General features: G+C 45.8%; 1 protein-coding gene across 1 annotated transcript in view; it reads right to left on the minus strand.

Moving 5' to 3' along the window:
- Window positions 1-12,226, minus strand: part of SYT1 (synaptotagmin 1) — a 656,423-nt gene that overhangs the window by 549,104 nt on the left and 95,093 nt on the right. The window lies entirely within an intron of this gene.

The raw sequence follows: 12,226 nt of genomic DNA on the forward strand, positions 1-12,226 counted from the left end.
CTAGATGATAACATGTACACATGTAAATGATACCTATATCATATAATTTAGGGAAAGGGATTTTGGACTTGTATATCACCTTTTGTAGTTTTACGGCCACACTTAAAGTGGTATACATACAAGTACTTCAAGTATTTTTGCCATCTGTCCAGGTGGGCTCACAATGGGGAGATTAAGTGACTTGCCCAGGGTCACAAGGAGCAGTGGGGGTTTGAACCCATAGCCTCAGGGTGCTGAGGCTGTACTTTAACCACTGCACCACATTCTCCTCCAATACAATATCAGGAGTGAGCCAAGTATAGCACAATAAAGTCATTGTGACATCACTGATGAGGCTGGCTCTTAGGCATTGGTGGAATGAGGCATTATGACATCACAAGCTCAGCTCTGGTTATCAGGTACTGAAGCATTTTTTCCTATATGTGTTAGTGGGCTCACAATCTAACTAATGTACCTGGGACAGTGGAGGATTAGGTGACTTGCCCAGGGTCACAAGGAGCAGTGTGGGATTTGAACCTACTTCAGGGTGCTGAGGCTGTAACTCTAATCACTATACCACACTTTATAATTTGCACATGTACCTGTAAATCCCCAACCCACTAGGGTTTTCCAGAAAAACCTAAAGTTGTAAAAAAAATGTGTGAATTGAAGTTTTCCCCAAGACCTTCTTGCAAGGTGTTGAACAGCATCATAGGCTTTATCCTGACTATCTCAAGAAGACATTGAATGCTTGATTGTTTTGAATGCCATTGGTAGATGATTACACCAAAATGTACATGTTTAACTACTAGTGAAGTGTGTTAAATTTATGTTATTTTCCACAATAAAGTGCAGCTATTAATCCATTTTATTAAATTCTGCTAGATTTTTTTTTTTGCATAAAATGTCTTTTTATCAATGTATCATTGCTGAGTGTGAAAACAAAAGTTATAGATGTAATACCAACAAATTTGCTCCATTAAGAAAAATAATAACAAATTTTAAGCAAAATGGAGCTTTATGTAATCAGTGGCTTTAAGTGACCTGGGCTTAAATTTTTTAAATTATTTTCTCATTAAGCACAATCAATTTCATGGGAACAACTTCAAATTGCATAGTTTTTTCTGGATAACCCCACCCCCCACCCATGCTCTGCTTCAGTTCCAGCCATGTGCACACCCAGCCATGTGATACCCAACAGGGTATGAAATCATGCTGAGAACTTGTGTGCTAGTTGGTATTCTGCAAGCAGTGGCGTACCAAGGGGGGGGGGCGGGAGGGGCGGTCCGCCCCGGGTGCCAGCCCTGAGGGGGTGCTCCCGGCCTTGCCGTTCAGACCTCCCCTCCCCGAAGGACCGCTCGCCCCACTGACCTTCCTGCACCACCTGTGAAGCAGCCCGCAGCAGGATCGCGACGTCAGCGATCCCTGAGCTGCTTGGGCGCTGCTTCCTGCGCCGCGGTCCCACCCCTCCTCTGACGTCAGAGGAGGGGCGGGACCGCGGCGCAGGAAGCAGCGCCTAAGCAGCGCAGGGATCGCTGACGTCGCGATCCTGCTGCGGCTGCTTCATAGGTGGTGCAGGAAGGTCAGTGGGGCGAGCGGTCCTTCGGGGGGGGTGGTGGGGGGGGACTAAACGGCAAGGCCGGGAGCATAGGTAGTGCTGCTTCATAGGTGGTGCGGGGAGGCCAGGGGGGCGAGCGGTCCTTCGGGGTGGGGCGGGCGGGCAGGCAGGCAGGCCTTCAAGGGAGGACAGGCCTTCAAAGGGGGGGGGACAGGCAGGCCTTCAAGGGGGGAGGCAGGCCTTCAAGGGGGGGGGGGACAGACCTTCGGGGGGTGTGCAGACCTTCAAGGGGGAGGGACAGGCCTTCAAGGGGGGGCAGGAAGGCCTTCAAGGGGGGGCAGGCAGGCCTTCAAGGGGGGAACAGGCCTTCGAGGGGGGTGCAGGCCTTCAGGGGGGGCGCAGGCCTTCGGGGGGTGCAGACCTTCAAGGGGGGAACAGGCCTTCAAGGGGGGGACAGGCCTTCAAGGGGGGACAGACAGGCAGGCCTTCAAGGGGGAGACAGGCCTACAAGGGGGGACAGGCCTTCGAGGGGGGTGCAGGCCTTCGGGGGGTACAGACCTTCAAGGGGGTGCAGGCCTTCAAGGGGGGACAGGCCTTCAAGGGGGGGACAGGCAGGCAGGCCATTTAAGGGGGAGACAGGCCTACAAGGGGGGGACAGGCCTACAAGGGGGTGGGACAGGCCTTCGGGGGGGTGCAGACCTTCAAGGGGGTGCAGGCCTTCAAGGGTGAGGGACAGGCCTTCAAGGGGGGGCAGGAAGGCCTTCAAAGGGGGGCAGGCAGGCCTTCAAGGGGGGACATATCTACAAGGGGGTGGGACAGGCCTTCAAGGGGGGAACAAGCCTTCGAGGGGGGTGCAGGCCTTCAGGGGGGGACAGGCAGGCAGGCCTACAAGGGGGGGACAGGCCTACAAGGGGGAGACAGGCCTATAAGGGGGTGGGACAGGCCTTCAGGGGGGTGCAGGCCTTCAGGGGGGGTGCAGACCTTCAAGGGGGGTACATGCATACAAGGGGGGGGGACAGGCCTTCAAGGGGAACAGGCAGACCTTTAAGGGGGGACAGGCCTTTGGGGGGACCCTGGTTTAGAAGTACACGGAGGGAAGGGGGTGTTCAAAGAGACGTGCATATGCCAAACTTTGGGGGGGGGAGGAAGAAATAATGGGTCTGAAAATAGAGGAGAGGGAGAGAGATGATGGACTATGGGATTTAGGGAGGGAAGGAACAGAAAGGGAGAGAAATTGGACACAAGGGATGGTGTGGAGGAGGGATAGAGATACTGGATAGGAGGGTAATTGGGAAAAGAAAGGGAGAGATGGTGGACTCTGGGGTGGTGGGGAAGGAGGGAGAGATGCTGGATGAAAGGGTAGTTAAGAAAAGGTGGATCTGTGGAGGGAGATGAAAAAAAGGAAAGATACCAGACTTCCTGGGGAGGGAAGGGAAATGAAAAGGGAGGACATAGTTGGCAGATGGATGGTTAGCATGCAGAAAGAAGAAAGAAGGAGACCCTGGCAAGCAAGTTATCAGAAGAAAACCAGAGCCTTGGACCAACAAGATTTGAAATATAACCAGACAACAAAAGGTAGAAAAATTAATTTTATTTTCTGTTTTGTGATTATAATATGTCAGATTTGAAATGTGTATCCTGCCAGAGCTGGTGTTGGACTGCAAACGTGAGCTAGGATTTAACAGAGAGAGGAAAAGTCCTTTTTGTTTCTTTATTTTATTTACACCACAGCGCCAGTGTGGTTAGGAGAAGACAAAGGGGGTGAAAAACCTATAAAACCCACCCAACTGATTTGAAAAAAATCACCCAACTGGGCAGGAAAATCGAATTGAAAAACCAATTCAATAGGCTGAATCGAATCGAAATTTTTTTTCCTGAATCTGGCAGCATTAGTTTGCGCTACTGTCTTAGACTTTAGGACCTGGCATTGGGGAGAGATGGCATCCTCAGTATTTTATAATGCAAATGAAACGAGGATTTGGTCAGACTTTTGAAGGGTCTGCAGAAAAAAAATATTGTATAGGCCGGGGACATGAGACAGCAGGAAATGGGAACTTTTCTTCCTTCTATTTTTGTGAATGGAAAGGCTGAGGATGTCAGAGAGTTCAGTTAAAATATGTGCTTTATAAGAAAATATAATAATGTGTTTTATAAAGTTTATAGCATAGCTGGCCTACCCAGAGAGGTGTTCCTAATGGTGGTGGTGGCAGCGTGTCAATGTGTTGAGAGGAAGAGGTAGTCTGGGAAATTCTGCTGAGCAAACTCCGGGCCCATTTCCACCCCCCAGTTAGTCAACTCCACTCAACTGGTTCACACACTGAGTGGGTATTTGGGTGTTGTTTTGGGATCGCTTCCAGTGGTTTATTAGTATCTCCTTCTGGTCCAAGGAAGGAAACTTTGTTATCCTTAGCATTGACCTACAGAATATGTTTGTAACAGCGTTGCTTGTGTGGCATTAGGCTATGTAGTGATCGAAAGAAAAAACCAGACCTTTGCACATTTCTACAATGCCTTTGATTTCCAGGCTCCTGCTCAGCGTCAGTCGTTCCTGAAGAAGGGGGAGTGCTCCCCCGAAACGGAGTCCCGTTGGACGTTTGGTGACTTACTGACTGCTTACCAGAGAAGCTAAGTATCTTCCTGTGGCTTTAATAGATTGAATTTGGACACTTGGTTCTTTTGCCCCCCTGGTTCAGGGGAAGAGACTGCTCACAGTGCACATTTTGATTTGTTTGCACAATAGCACTTTTGAGTTATTTAGCACTAAAATTCACAGAGAGCCCTAGGATGTTTCACAGTTGACACCTTCTAGGTGCTAACCAGTGGCAGCCGTTTCCTCCTGAGGTCGGAGGTTGGTTGTGTGACTGAGGGCTCTCTTTATAAATTATTTCTTAGGATTATTTTAAGTGAGTAATCTTTGTACTCCAATTGTTCGTGCGGGCAGTCTCCTCCCCTGTACACAGTTTTCCTCCTTGGGGCTAGGGAGACTCGTTTTTTCATGGTTTAAAGCTGGCAACAGTCAGTGAAACGTTAATCATAGCTGGCTGAATATTGGATCCCACATGTTTAGCATCCTGATTGCTGATAAACACAAACCCTTTTGAAATTTTAGTTCTAAGTTAACACGGAAAAAATCAACTTTTCAAACCAATGAAACTGAACTGGGAGCCAACAACATTCTTATTTTCTAGTAGAAACTATCTACTTTATATTGCAAGAAAGATCATAATCAAGGATTTCGAGGTTTATGTTTATATAACTTGACTAGATCAGAATAGGGATATCTATCCCAGAAAATCAATCTGGATGTAGGATGGGGGTCCCTTGGAGAACAGAAAGGGACAATGTGGTAAGGGATGTCCTTGGTTGGCTTGGAAATTGGGATGGCTACTATAATTAAAAAAAAAAAAAAATCCATCCCCTTTAAGGTGGCACCCCCGGAGCAGTAAGCTATGCATTATTAGTCCCCTGCTCCTGGAGAAGAAAATTGAAGCAGCTTATCACCAATGGAGTCACTAATAAAATCTCCTTTCAATCCCATCAATCTGCCATATTCTTTTCGACACCACACGGAAAACGATTTTTTCGACTGTAGCACCTTCCAAATCATCTTAAACAAGAAGACTGTGGATCCAAATTCAAATCCTATCTTAAAACGTTTGTGTTCAAAGATGCATTCAGTATATAAGAGGGCCTCTTTGTCGATAGAAATCAGGAACATTTTCTTCTCCCCTTTTCCTTTTGTTCCTTCCACATTTTTTTTTTTTTTAATGACTGCAATGTAAACTTATTCCTTCCACCCATTTTGTATCATGTTACTGGTTTTTGTTGTTTGTACCTGTCTCTGTTTTTAACTCCCTTTTATCTTATATTTTTTTATTATATTTTGTAAGCCACACAGACTGAGAAACTACAGCTTAGCTACTAAAGGGAATACTTTATAACTGTGTGTATGGGAAAAATGTACACATATACTATTCCTTTTGCAGACTTTGCTGGATGTTACTGTGAAGTGCACATGTACTTAGAAAATTACCCAAGGGAAACTATTTGTTTACATTTACATCTGCTATTTGCAGCTCTCAACCTTCTAGGTTAAAATATTTGCATACATTTGAATTTTCACTGCTTTGAACAGAGATGTGTGTTATTCACTAGCCCTATCTCTCAGAGTCTCTTCTCCTCCCAGTGGGATTAAAGTAAAACAGCTTCCTTCTAATACCCAGCCAGCAAACCTGACAAACTTGGAAAGAAACCACATTTTTTTCCACTTGTATCAGAGATCATAAGAACATAACAATTGCCGCTGAGTCAGACCAGTGGTTCATCATGCCCAGCAGTCCACTCACATGGCGGCCCTCTGGTCAAAGACCAGCGCCCTAACTGAGACTAGCTCTACCTGCGTACGTTCCGGTTCAGCAGGAACTTTTTGTTTAACTTTGACTTGAATCCCTGGAGGGTGTTTTCCCCTAGGACAGACTCCGGAAGAGCGTTCCAGTTTTCTACCACTCTCTGAGTGAAGAAGAACTTCCTTATGTTCGTACGGAATCTATCCCCTTTCAACTTTAGAGAGTGCCCTCTCGTTCTCCCTACTCCTTATCTACTAAGTCTATCCCCTTCAGTACCTTGAATTTTTCGATCAAGTCCCCTCTCAATCTCCTCTGTTCGAGGGAGAAGAGGCCCAGTTTCTCTAATCTTTCACTGTACAGCAACTCCTCCAGCCCTTTAACCATCTTAGTCGCTCTTCTCTGGACCCTTTCGAGTAGTACCGCGTCCTCCTTCTAAATTTCTGCTCTGGTATTTTTTTTTGGGGGGGGGGGAGGGAGCTACATCACTAGAGCAAACTACTATAGGATGTCTTGTCTCTCTGAAAGCCACAGACATACTCCAGCTTTAATGTTGTGCTCTGTTTTCCAGCTCATCATTATTCATGTAAAAGCATGTTAAGATCAGTGGCAGAGCGAAGGTAAGTGGACCTGGAGCAGGGCACCCCTCTACTACCCCCTCCCCCACTTCTTCCTGTCCCTCCTGCTGCGTGCACCCCCTTCTCTTCTCCTGTACTTTTAAAATTTTCCATGCGAGAGCAGCAGCATGAACTTGCTGCCTGTGTTGAGTCGACTGTCCCTCTGATATCACTTCCTAGGTGCCCGGATATGACGTCAGAGAGATGCGACACCGACATGGGCAGCAAGTTCACCATGCTGCTCACGTAGGAAAAACTAAAGAGGTACGATGGAAGGGAGGGGGCACGTGGTTAGGAGGTGCAGAGGGGAGGACGGGTGCCTGTGCCCTTAACAAAGACCGCACCAGTGACCACAGACAAACTCTGGCACTAATATTGTGCTCTGTTTTCCAGCTCATCATTACTCGTGTAAAATCATGTTAAGACCAGTGGCTTAGCGGGGGTAAGTGGTACCAGCCTCTCCGCGGCCCTCCGGCCCTTCTCCCATACCTTTTTAATTTTCCAGGTGAGAGCAAGAGCATGAACTTGCTGCCTGTGTTGAGTTGACTATCCCTCTGACGTCACTTCCTAGGTGCAGGGCCTAGAAGAGACGTCAGAGAGGCAATACTGACGTGGACAACAAGTTCGTAATGCTGCTCACGCAGGCAAAATTAAAGAGGTATGAGAGAAGGGAGGGGACACTCGCACACAGCGGGGGGGGGGGGGGGAAGGAGGGGGGCAGAGAGGAGGATGAGTGCATGTGCCTTTTACAAAGACCGTGCCCGGGGCAGATCGCCCCCCCCCCCCTCCCCACACCCCTCTTACTACGCCAGTCACCACAGACAAACTCCAGTCCTAATATTGTGCTCTGTTTTCCAGCTCATTACTCATTATTCATGTTAAAGCCTGTTAAGATGATTAGCTGAAGTGCCTCGTGGTTTTAATTTATCCCCCATTTCCTCCATTCTGCCCTTCCTAGAGGAGTACTAGTCTGTCTGGGGCTGCACATATTTTCCGTGAACAAAGAACGAACAGAATTAGCAGCAGTTCATGGAAAACTTTGCGTTCATGTATTCAGTTAGTACAAAAATGGTAAAATGGGAGGTATTTCTATGTTCCAGGAGGGCTCACATTTGTACAGAAGTAAAAGAGTTAAAGTGGGAGTTACATTTGAGTAGGGTTACCAGATGTCTGGGAAAATCCAGACATGTCCTCTTTTTAGAGGACTGCCTGGGCTTCCAGACAGGCTTTTCAAAACCCGGCTTTTGTCTGGGTTTTGGAAAGCCCCGACAAACTCTGGCCGCATATGGAGGGCCTCTGAGCAAGCGCGGATGACGTCATACACATCCGGGCCCTCCAGATTGTGACTGGAGCTCGTCACAGAAGAGAGGAGGCTTGCTGGGAGTGGGACTGGAGGCGGAACTGGGCAGAGATGGAGATGGAACCAGGTAGGGCTAGAGACGGAACAGGGTGGGGCTAGAGGGGGAATGGGGGCAGGGTTATGTTTCCGGGGTTTTCCTTTATAAAATATGGTAACCCTACATCTGAGTCCTGTTGTTCAAAGTCCACTGCACTGACCACTGGGCTACTCCTAACACTTTCTTACTACTTTATTAAGAATGGACATAATAACTGAAGCAGTCATAGAGCCTGGTATTCAATTTCATTTTCACTTCTTAGGAGAGTGGGAGGGGTTAGTAACGACTGGGAGATGAGGGAGGCATTCATGCTCAATCAGGGCACATTTTGCACCTTGGATACAACTGAAACAGATCCAGATATAAACATCTTTCTTTTTTGCCTTGGACATTTCTTTCCATTCCCTTACTGCATAAGAGATGTCCTAATTTTGAGCTTGCCCTAATTCCATCTGAAATATCCCTCCAAAACACCTCCATGCCATCTGGACAAACTGCGGTGTAAAATGTCCAAATTCTGCCTTTCAAAAATCGTGATTTGGATGTTTTTTGGCAGATGGAATTTTGGGTGGCCCATTTGGAGAATCTTATCTGCTTCCAAAATTAGCACCGATGTCAGGTTCACTGGTCCTGAGGTAGTGGCAGAACGTCAAGAAACGATCATTGGCCACATTAATTTGAACCTTGAATTTCAAACTTTTGTGTAGAGTGATTTTTGCTAGCACAGTATTTTTAGAGACAAGTTCAACAGTTTTTCAATGCTTTCATAAAAGTTTTTTATGCTGATAATGGGGAGGAGGTAGGGTCTTATGACTCACCCAGCACTGAGGCGTCTTCTTTCGTGTGCATTGCGATTACTGGCATTGAATTAGACTGCTAATGAGTGGAGAGTTTTGGTCTTATTAGGGAGTATAAAAATTAATGCACACCCATATCAAAAATTGAGCACCATTGATATAAACTTGAAATTCAAGCAATGACAAATAATGTCTAATGCCTGACTACTGGATCATTTTCATTAAACATGAAAACTTTTGCAATTCACAGATTCGTCCAAGATTCATGATATTATTCAAGTATCCAATGATGTTCTCTATAGATACTATATATAGCATATTACGAGATACTGTGTTTCCCTGAAAATAAGCCCTAGCATGATTTTTAAAGATGCTCCTAATATAAGCCCTACCCCAAAAATAATTCCTAGTTAAGATCGACCCCTGAAGCCACTCCTTGATTCCTTGACTTCATCCCTGACCCTAGTGCTGCCCGATTTACCAATCATCTCTCCCCTCTTCTCCTCCACCCCAATTTCTCCCCCCCCACCCCCTTATGCAGGATCTTCCCTAGCCTTTTACCCATCCCCTTGTGCAGCAGATCCAAGGCCTCCAAAAATAGTGGCAGCACTCTGAATGGGCAGAACCCCCCCAACCCTCCCATCGTGAGCCTTACCTCCACTCCGAAGCCTCCAAAACAGCGGCGGCAGTGCTCTGAACAGGCTGATTTGCAGTCTTCCCCGCCGGGGCCTTCCCTCTGCCCCTCTGCCACTGCTGTTTTGGAGACTTTGGAGTGGAAGTATGTCAGGCTCACAGTATGGTGGTGGTGGTGGTGAGGGGGGGAGGTTGGGGGGGGGGGTTTGTTGCACAGAGGGATAGAAAGACACTGCAGAGGGAAGGCCCAGCCCCTGCAGGGAAGGCTGCTAAGCAGTCTGTTCAGAGCACTGCCACTGTTTTTGGAGGCCTCGGATCCGCTGCACAAGGGGATGGGTGAGAGGCGAGGAAAGATGTTGCACATGGGGAGGGAGATAAAGGAAAGAGGAAAAATTGGAGTAGAGGAGAGGAAGGGAGAGATAATTGTTGTACATGAAAAAAATAAGACATTCCCCAAAAATAAGCTCTAGTGCGTTTTTTGGAACACAAATTAATATGACCTTGTCTTATTTTCGGGGAAATTCGGGTAGTAAATTTCTCCGATATCTCTCCAATTCTTTCTCTTTCTTTTCTCCCATATTTATTTCTTCTTCAGTTATGAATCTGTTCACTGACAAATGCCACCATATTTTTTTCAGTTTATAAGAAATAGACAGGTCTACACCAGGGTAAAATGCTAATGCAAGCCAATTGGTATTTGTCATTTCTTGTTTTGTTACATCTCAGGCTTATATATTATTTTCTTTGATTGTTTTTTTTTTTTTTGCAGCTGCACCTATTTGTCTCACTTATGACTAGTCTAAGCTGAATGTTATACTTGTCTTCTAAAGCAACCAAAGCAATGACAGTAGTAAAGGGATTTGCTGAGAATTTAGGGGTTAAGAAAGACATATCCTTTTTGCGAAATGTTCAAAGTCATGCACCTAAGACATTCAGTATCAATAACAAAGATAGGACTGCGGTTTAAAATCGTATCTACAGCTTTGGAACAAGTGATACCATCTCTGAGAGACAGGAGTAGATTAGCCCAAGACATGAGGTTATCGAGTGACAGTGTACACAGTACAACAGCACAGAATTCAGGCAGTATCAAGAAAACAGAAACATTCTCATACACAATAACATTAAGTATAGCCTATATATAACATAGTGCACACTGTAGTATTTTCAGGGGTGCTACCAACCTGTGGTAAGGGGAGAGGAAAGGCTTCATGAGAGAGACGTTCAATAAGTGGCTCAAATCCTGGTGTTGTCAAGAAGGCTTTAGAAGCATTGGAGGATGAGGCAATATATGGAAAAACAAAAGGCTCTATTGTAAGGATGGCCTACTACATCTTTGCATGGTGGGAAGGAGGTTACTTGCTGAGAAATTCAAACTGTATGTTACTAGGTGTTTAAACTAGAATGTGGGGGTGACAAAGGAAAGAATGTGTAATCAAAAAGTCACCCCCCCAAAAAAAAAAAAATGAAACAGCAGTGGGGAAGGTAATGCTAACACCATCATCAACAAAATAGAGGAGAGTAGGCAAAATGCTATACAGAAAAGTAAAATATTGTTGGAAAGCAATAAGCACGAATGCTCAAGATTCAGGATCTGCAAGCCCTGATAATAGAAGCTGACTTAGATAGTACGTGGTTCAATGATTCCCCATGAGTGGGATATAACCATGCCTAGGGTTACCAGACGTCCGGATTTCCTCTTTTAGAGGTCATGTCCGGGCGTCCAGATGGCTTTTCAAAACCCAGCACTTTGGTTTTCAAAAGCTGGTGTGAGGCTGGAGTGCATCTGCACAAAATGCTGGCCTACATTTCAGGCACCTTCCACTGGCCTAGGGCCGCCTAAGCTCGCCTAAGGCCACTTCCGGTTGAAATCACGCTCACGCCTAGTCTTAGGGGAGGTTAGATGGCCCTACGTGCCTCACTAGGTTCCCAGAGGCGTCTACAATGTAGGCGGCCTGCCTCAGGAATTTTTTTCTCTCCCAAAAACGTGTGTCCCAGTTGGCTGCCTAAAATCGGGACACCGATTGTAGAATTTGCTCCTCAGTTTTCACGATATTTGTAAACAAAAAAAAAAGTTCTGCTGTTTACATATTGTGGTCTTCATTCACTTAGTGAGAATTTGGATTGATTTTATTAAGGAAGCAAGTAAATCATAGCAAGGTTAAGTTTAGAGTAGGATTTAACAAGGTTAAGTTTAGAGTAGGATTTAAGCACACACTGTGAATCATTGTACAACCACCACTTTAAAAAAAAACCCTCTATCCATTCAGGCCCAGATGCATTGCTATGGCAACAACATGCTAAATACCAGGTTTGTAGGAGCAAATATGTAAATTATTGATGAATACAGAACTGTCTCTCTTGGATGCCCTCCCATTGAGATACCAAACCTAGTGGTTATAGAAAGGAAGTAAGGCTGATAGACAACACAGTGAGCTCTGATTTTAAGGAATTTCAGTACTTAAATTCCAGTTTAAATTGAAATCCTTGTATTGCAGTCACTAAGCAGAGAATACACGGAAACAGGCACCATTCAGGCCATTGCCAGCGAGTAAGAAAGATAATATTTAAGAAAATTCAACACGTAGTCTGTGCGCAAAAGGTGATACTTATGAATCTGGGGTGTAGCAATTCAAGTGAGCAGTACACGATGGGCTTATTATTTATTTCTTGAGATTTATTAACCGCCTTTATGAAGAGATTCACCCAAGGAGGTACAGCAGGTTTAACTCAACATAAAACTTACAATTTTGTTAACGGTATAACGGTAGTAAATAGACCAAGGGGCTCCTTTTACGAAGCTGCGTTAGCGGCTTTATCGCGTGCAACTTTTAAGCATGCTAACCCCCCGCGCTAGCCGAAAAACTACTGCCTGCTCAAGAGGAGGCGGTAGCGACTAGCG

The sequence above is a fragment of the Geotrypetes seraphini genome, chromosome 7, assembly GCF_902459505.1.
Source record: "Geotrypetes seraphini chromosome 7, aGeoSer1.1, whole genome shotgun sequence".
NCBI classification, from domain to species: Eukaryota; Metazoa; Chordata; class Amphibia; order Gymnophiona; family Dermophiidae; genus Geotrypetes; species Geotrypetes seraphini.